The 6,000-nt window shown below is 51.5% G+C and overlaps 1 long non-coding RNA gene across 1 annotated transcript; it reads left to right on the top strand.

Moving 5' to 3' along the window:
• The first annotated feature begins 1,264 nt into the window (after nt 1–1,264).
• Nucleotides 1,265–2,829, top strand: LOC147356645 (uncharacterized). The gene is made up of 3 exons (XR_015143400.1): nt 1,265–1,401; nt 1,998–2,090; nt 2,523–2,829. It is a non-coding gene; the product is annotated as an uncharacterized LOC147356645 (long non-coding RNA).
• Nucleotides 2,830–6,000: the final 3,171 nt, after the last annotated feature.

Genomic DNA, 6,000 nt, shown 5'->3' with positions numbered 1-6,000 from the left:
ATACTATCATCCTCCTGTGTAGAGAAGGAACTGGAAGCTCATGGCTTGGCTGAGCACATCCATAGGGTGAGTGATACAGCCTGAACTGAATTAAACCCAGTGCTGTCAGACTCCACGAGTGTTTCACAGTGAAGTTCCATGAGTGATGTCGGAAGTGCTTGTTTGTCTGTCTTTCCTCTTGGACTGTAAGATTCCTGAGGATAGGGAACTGGTCTCTCTCACCAGTACACCCCAGAGCCTAGTGGAGGGTTGGAACATAATTCTTGCTCATTTAACTGTAACTGACTGTCTCTTCTCACAGCTGCCTGCAGGTGGCGCCAGAGAGAAGCAGAGGTGAGAAAGAGGCTTTTATCCTAGCCAGTGAATTGATCAGAGTCTGCGACAGTGGGGAGTGCAGAATGTAATCTCTGCACAGCTCTTGTGCCTCTGTTATGACACTCAGGATGACGTCAGAATAAAACATGTATGTGTGCTCCCCACCAGTTCACTATGAGCCTAAAAGGCAAGGGCATACCCATTCATCTTGAATCCTAGGACAGAGTTGGCACCCAGTAGGTTCTCAGTGAAGGTCTCTGGCCAGGATAAGCATTGGCTAGAAGGCCCTCACCGATGACCTCTGACCCCACATCTGGGCTCCTCCTCACCTGCTATCCCCCAGTTTCAGTGCAGCCTGGAGCAAGGCAGTCTTCCCATTCTCCCAACACGATGCCTTCCCTGGGCCTTGTCTCTCAAGGCCATTCATCTTGATTAGGTATTGGCAGCCTTGGCTGATTAAATACCCACCTCCCCTCCTGTTTGTGTCTCCGTGAGGAAGTGTCAGGGTTTCTCATTCTTCAGGCTTTGACCTTGGCAGTGATGTGACAGCCCTCAGCACACCTGCCTCAGTGCTGCAGTTGTGTGCTGAGTTGCCAATGACATTGATTAGGGAAAACTTCATCTGCACTCTTGGGCAGCATCCCAGGGACTTTCTCCAGCTAGGCAAATTGGGAACAGCTGTCCACCAGCACCTCAAGCTTCTGAGAAAACCATCAGCCTCATGGCCACCTCTTCCTGGAAGCCTTAATCATGACTCATCATCACCTTCTCCAGGAAGCCTTCCTGATCAGTTCCATCCAGCACCCCATCTCTACCCTCAATGCACTGTGGTTGTCAGGGGTTAGCTGACCATTGACATGCGTCAGCCTCCCCTCACTGAACACAGAGAGGGGACTGTATCCCAAACACATGTAACTCTCAGCTCCGGATGCTGCTCATCCTGAAGGCAGGGAGGGGCTCTGCCTCCCTGAAGAGACTGAAGTCTCCCCCAGCCACATGTTCAGGAAGCAGAGTCACTCATATCCCTGATGTGGGCACTCAGATTCAGTGGCTGGGTGAGGACAGCAAGAAGCACAGAAAATGGAGGTAGGCACCTGGGGGAACAGGAGGAGAAATTTTACCTGAGGATGGACCTTCCTGTGTCATCGTGGGCGGGCAGGGGCAGATTTGACCCGAAACCTCAGCCCACATGGCCAGAGCAGGTTAGACAAGTGGGTTTAATTATTATCTCCACAGAGTTGGCCTCCTGGGGGTGCTGGAGGGCACAGAGCAGACGGTTTGCCCTCTGGTCTTCCTAACCTAGAAGACCAGAGGGCAGCAGCCCAATGCCAAGGCCAAGGGCAGTGCCCAACCCTTGGTACCTACCTCCTCTATGTACAATTGCTTGACTCTTCGGCCAGGTCTCAGGCTCTCTGCTTCCTGTGTTAGAGCACCACCAGCAAGGAGCACACTGTCCTACCTGGAACCACCTCCTTAGCCCTGAGCCACCTCCCTGGGCCCACTGCCGGCCTGGTCGCTCACATACTCTTGGGAGCCACCCCAGGAGCCCCTGCCTAAGAGCATTGGTGGGACTGAGGAAGCGGTGAAGACTGTGTCATTCTCGATGCTTCTAAAATTCCCTTCTCAGGCACCCACACCCCCAGCCTTGCTTCCCCCTCCCTCACCACCCACCCACTCCCCAGGGCAGACCAATTAACTGAGACTCCAGGGTACAAGGCACTGCAGGACATGCAAAGACACAGAAGAGGTGCAGAACTTGCATTGAAGCAGTTCAGGTAAGAACCGTGGCTCTATCACTTACTAGCTGGGTGTGTGAGCATGCCGTCGCTACAGTCGTGTCCGACTCTGTGTGACACTCATGGACTGTAGCCCGCCAGACTCCTCTGTCCGTGGGGACCCTCCAGGCACGAGTACTGGAAAGGGTTGCTACGCCCTCCTCCAGGGGATCTTCCCGACCCAGAGATCGAACCCGCATCTCTTATATCTCCTGCATTAGCAGGCAGATTCTTTACCACTAGCGCCACCTAGGAAACCCAACTAGCTGGGTGACCCTGGGCAAATGTAAGCATCTCCCTCAACCTCAGTTTCCTCTCTCATGATAAAAAAAAGATCTTAATACACCATTCCTGAGGTTTTCTGAGGCTTAAAAGAACGTATTTAGGGCTCTCCTGGTGGCTCAGTGGTAAAGAATCCGTCTGCCATTGCAGGAAACACAGGTTCAATTCCTGGTCTAGGAAAATCCCACACGCCATGGAGCAACTAAGCCCATGCATGACAGCTATTGAGCCTGTGCTCTAGAGCCCAGAGCTGCAACGACTGAGGCCATGTGCTGCAACTACAGAAGTCCGAGCACCCTAGAGCCCGTGCTCCCCAACAAGAGAAGCCACTGCAATGACAAGCCCGTGCACTGCAACTAGAGAGTGCCCGGCTCCCCGCAACTAGAGAAAAGCCCACGCAGCAACCAAGACCCAGCACAGCCAAAAATAAATTAAAAAATAATTTTTAAAATAATAATAATGTAGTTAAGCTTTGAGAACAATGCCTAGCACATGATAGCTTTATTACTGTCATTCACTAAGTATTTCAGGAAACATTTATTTATTTAGAGGCTTCCATGTACCAGGATGGAGAAGGAAATGGCAACCCACTCCAGTATTCTTGCCTGGAGAATTCCATGGACAGGGGAGCCTAGCGGGCTACGGTCTGTGGGATCGCAAAGAGTCAGACACAACTGAGCACGCAGCACGTGTACCAGGAAGATGAGCTGGATCTTAAAAGATCTTAAGAGGTACTGCCCAGCTTCCTTTCCCCTCCCAACCCCTTGCTGCTCAGGGGCAGCTGATGTGAACGGTCAGAACTCTCACACCTGCCGGTCAGCCCTACAAGTCCAGCTGCTCCCAGAGGTGGCTCGGTCCTTCAGCTCCTGCTCTGAGCCCCCAAGCCCTGTGCTTAAGATGACTTAGGTGAATAAAGTACCCTAGTCCTACCAGCTCCTGGGGGTGCTGACAATAGACAGTTGACAAACTAACAGGCGTGTGATACCCACACCATGCTCAGTCCCACCCGGTTACACCCCCTGTGACCCTAATGGGGATAATCCTAAGGCAGGCTAGGAGACAGAGGGACAAGGCTATGGCAGGAGTAAGGGGGTGCGGACTCAGGGTGCCTCTGGAGTCACAGCACACAGAGGGCTGCCTCTCTGGATGTATGGGGTTGACTAAAATGTTCACTCAGGGTTCCCAGGTGCTGTGTGTGTGTGCTCAGGCGTTCAGTTGTGTCTGACTCTTTGTGACCCCGTAGACTATAGCCCACCAGTTTTTTCTGTCCATGGGATTCTCCAGGCAAGAATACAAGAGTGGGTAGCCATTTCTGTCTCCAGGGGATCTTCCCAACCCAGGGATCAAATCTGAATTTCTTTCCTCTCTTGCATCGCCTGGCAGATTCTTCAGCACTGAGTCACCTGGGAAACCCCAGGTTTCCCGTACCTTCTTACAAAAAACTCCAGTGAATTTCTGGCCAACTTAACATTAGCATCATAGGAAGGCCACAGAGCATCTTCCTTTTACCCTTGAAATCTGGTTGAGCACATGTGATCAAGACCCTCACTGTCCCTCTCAGGACCCTGGGGACCTGCCCGGAGCTCCTGCATCTTGAAGTGGGTCAGTGGCACCTAAGGCGGGAGGGTGGGGGCTTTGCCCCGCGGTTACCACCTTTCCCTGGCCCTGGGAACCTGTCTGCGGGCCCTCCTGAAGAGCCAGGCTTGGCTCTTGTCACCCCGTCAAGCAGGGGACCTGACTCGGTTTGTACCACTGTTTGGCATCCTGGCTTAGTCCCTCACGCTGGGAAGGCTGTCCCAATTTGAAAAAGGGCAAATCACAAATGTCAACTGGCTGAGACCCAAGTGCCAGGTTCTTGCCAGAGGCACTACTTTTACACCAGCCTGCACAGTCTGGAGCCCTTAATGAAACAGGCTGACAGTCCATTAGCTGCAGAGTGGTCTGCGGGGCTCAGAGGAAAGGAGCTGTCATCTACCTCCCTTCAAGGGCTTTCAAAGGGGAAATCAACTGTGTGTGCATGTATGTGTGTGATCTTAAAAAAAAAGAAAGAAAGTAGTATCAATCACAGCAGTGCCTGTTAACATGGGCAGACAGACAGCAACCTGACATCAAGAAGCATCAACATGTTTCTTGTACTCTGTCCTCCCAGCCCCTGGGGGGCAGGTCTGAGAGATGATCCCATAACAGAGCACCCACATCACAGCGTGGGAAGACCCTTAAGGTCTTCTCATATACCCCCTCCCCAATGTCCAAGTCTTCGCTTCAGTGTTCCTAACAAGGAATCAACCTTTCTCTTGAATGCCTCTAGTCACAGGGAGCTCACCACCCACTGGGACGTTTCAAACATCTCCCTTTCCAATTCCTCTCACAACTAGAAAGTTCTTCCTGACCTAAGAGCTTAAATTTGGGGCCAAGTAACTTCTACCTGTTCTTCTAGCTTTGCCTTTTTTTTTGGCTGCACTGGGCCTTCGTTGCCTTGCAGGGGCTTTCTCTAGTTGCAGTGAGAAGGGGCTACTCTTCATCACAATGCACAGGCTTCTCCTGCTGTGGAGCACCAACTCTGGGGATTGCAGGCTTGGTAGTTGTGGTCCATGGGCTTAGCTGCTCCATGGCACGTGGAGTCTTCCCAGACCAGGGGTCAAACTCATGTTCCTTGCATTGGCAGGCAGATTCTTTTCCACTGTACCATCTGGGAAGTCCCTAGCTTTGTCTTTGATGTCACACACACCCACACTCACACACACATCCAACCTCTCTCCAGCCTCCTTTCCATGCTGACATGGTTTGAAGTGTCTTCACCAGTCTGCCTACGGCTTTCTGGACAAGATCCAGCTTAGGAATAATATCTTCAGAATGTGGGTCCCACAATAAGAGACGTAAAATCTCTGCCGCAGCTATTACCAGTGTGAAGATGCACGTGTGTGTATGCAGGTAGAGATTGAGTTCCTGGAGCTGTATTTTCATGCATTTCACATTTCACCCCATATTCCCAAACGCCTTGCTGAAATCCCAGTGTATTACATCCAAGGCCTGCTCCTGATCTATCACATTTGCTCTATCCAGAAAAGAACCAAGAAAGAAGGAAGGGTACCCAGGAATGGGCTTAGCCAACCAAACGGGGTCGACAACACAGGGATGGGCAGGACCTGTGCCTTCCTTGTCCTGGACACTAACCTATTCATTCTACCTCAGGTCACATTAACCAACATGAAAGCCAGAGCTCATCACTGACTCCAACTGAGCTTCAGGCCAGGTAACAGGCTGATTTTGGTTTTAATAAAGGAGGTGGTGCTAGGGGTAAAGAGCCCACCTGCCAATGCAGGAGACACAAGAGATGCAGGTTTGAATCCTGGGTTGGGAAGATCCCCTAGAGGAAGAAATGGCAACCCACTCACTCCAGTATTCTTGCCTGGAAAACTCCATGGGTAGAGGAACCTGGTGGGCTCCAGGGATTGCAAAGAGTTGGACATAACTAAGCATACACACACAACAGAAGAGTTGCTAAGATAACGTGATGTATGTCACTGCCCAACTCCAGAAGAGGCCAGCATTGAGCTTCTAAAGGCCTGCTGGGTGGGATTTTGTGCAAAGGTCCTGAAGGGGTGGAAAGTGAAAGTGTTAATCATTC

This window comes from Bos grunniens, chromosome 16 (assembly GCF_055505025.1).
Source record: "Bos grunniens cultivar Pamir isolate PY7600 chromosome 16, Bosgru_T2T1.0, whole genome shotgun sequence".
Classification (NCBI taxonomy): Eukaryota; Metazoa; Chordata; class Mammalia; order Artiodactyla; family Bovidae; genus Bos; species Bos grunniens.
Note: the sequence above shows the minus strand (reverse complement) of the source record. Positions and strands in the feature narration are given on the sequence as shown.